The sequence below is a fragment of the Berghia stephanieae genome, chromosome 4 (assembly GCF_034508935.2).
Source record: "Berghia stephanieae isolate SIO BIC M18660-M18661 chromosome 4, UCSD_Bste_1.3, whole genome shotgun sequence".
Classification (NCBI taxonomy): domain Eukaryota; kingdom Metazoa; phylum Mollusca; class Gastropoda; order Nudibranchia; family Aeolidiidae; genus Berghia; species Berghia stephanieae.
Genome location: NC_088363.1, coordinates 71,649,528 through 71,651,374, shown reverse-complemented (window position 1 = coordinate 71,651,374; position 1,847 = coordinate 71,649,528). Strand labels below are relative to the sequence as shown.

General features: G+C 33.4%; 1 protein-coding gene across 1 annotated transcript in view; it reads left to right on the top strand.

Annotated features, from left to right (window-relative positions):
* Nucleotides 1-1,004: 1,004 nt before the first annotated feature.
* Nucleotides 1,005-1,847, top strand: part of LOC144971155 (uncharacterized) — a 9,761-nt gene continuing 8,918 nt past the window's right edge. Inside the window, exon 1 of the mRNA XM_078911631.1 lies at nucleotides 1,005-1,122. The gene's annotated coding sequence lies outside the window, so the exon portion shown is untranslated. The remainder of the gene's footprint in view (nucleotides 1,123-1,847) is intronic.

Genomic DNA, 1,847 nt, shown 5'->3' with positions numbered 1-1,847 from the left:
AAATTTACTCATACCATAATCTTTCAGCATAAATATCCCCCAGGCAAAGTCTAATACAATTATTATTCAGCCATGATAAACCACTAGGAAATGATTATTAAGCTTGAATACGCGCTAGGTATTCTGGATTATTATTTATACTGATTTAATTAGCTCTTTGTTATACTAAGCTTGTTAGAATATCATAAATTAATTCGTGTTTTAAGCTTTTATATAGCGAACTATCTACTCATGTGCCCAACGCTCTTTACATGGTGTTGTAGCCAACAGCAGCACTTATCAATTTAAGAGAGACGTTATCACAATTTATTTTCAACAAATATAAGACTGTTCTCGACATTATGCTCAATTTAGACCCGAGCGTTGTGAGAAATGTAAGAAAGAGCCCTTTTCATGGACTCAACTTTACGCCCTGCATCGGATTTAGAACGTAATACTTGCAGGACACAGGCCGAATATTACACTCAAAAGGCCATAAAACCTCAAAGCACTCCTTTTTCGTATCTTTATTAAATATTTTGATTATTTTTCATATTTCTGTGTTTGCTTGAAAAAATGAAGGAGTCTTTTTAACGAGTTTAGATTAGATTAAAAGATTTACAAGATAAATTTAAGTTATGAACAAACAAAAGAGGGTTAAGGAAAGAACTGACACCCAGATTGGATCTTTATTCAAACTAGGTAGATTTTGTTTATTAATAATTCTGCATAAATTAAACATTTCGTGCGTTATTCATGCTAATGAAGAGAATACTGAAAGGTAAAGTCGTGCAATGTCTGTCCTTGGCGAGAGGTGAGAGAAGTGAGTTAGTATATAGTCATTATACGCTCTGATGATTCCAAGAAAACCACAGGAAATAGCTGAATGGGAGCCTACGCAATGGTGATGACGATGATGATGTTGGTTATAATGATGGTGGGGTGGGGGTGCAGAGTGGTTTTGCTAGACATGAAGGTGTGACTTTTTTCAACTCGGGTATCTTATATAAGACGGAAAGGCCTCATACGGTTTTACTCAGACTTGAACAGTGAAGCCCTTGCGTTGAAGAATTTGATCTTCTAAGTTGCGGAATTGTTGTCACTGATTCTTCCTTTTCCAAAGAATTTCTTACAAACAAATTGGTAAGTTGCGATTTTCTTATATTTGTTTTTACTTTTTCATTTTTCCAATTATTCAATATCATGTTCATTTTAAGAAGAGGGTGTCTAAAAATTGAAAATTCATTGTTTTCATCATAAACTCTCCGTCCCTAATTACTAGAATTTGTTTTATTCACGTTGAGTCTTCAGTATTAATATTATATGAAACAAGGCCTGGATGTCTGGTCGATTTTGATGCTGAACTTTGAATTGATAGACCAAAATAAATAATATGTGTTTATAGGTCTTATCGTTTTGAGTTTTGAGTATCGTTTTGAATAACTGTAGTCATATTTTAAATGTCAAAAACTAGATTGTCATTTTGTGAATATTTAGCTTCAAATTCATATTCTGACAAGTTTACCCTTACATGATACCGGTTTGAGGCGATAAGCACATATCACTGGTATCATCATTTTACTAGAAAGAAGTTACAATTTATTCCCAAAATATGACCAAGGTTGCAAAATATAAACTTTCGGTAAATCTTAAGACGATCTAAAAATATTTTTAAATCAAAGGTAATAGACATGGCTTAAACTAGATATTAATACATGTGAGTTATGATCTCTCATAACGATAGGGCTGCTTTATTCACGCTTGGAAATGACAATGTTGATGAATACTCTCAACATCAGTTACGGTACAGTAACAGTTTTTAATTAGTAATCCTATCCTGCATATCCTGGTAGGGCAATGGGGTCTAG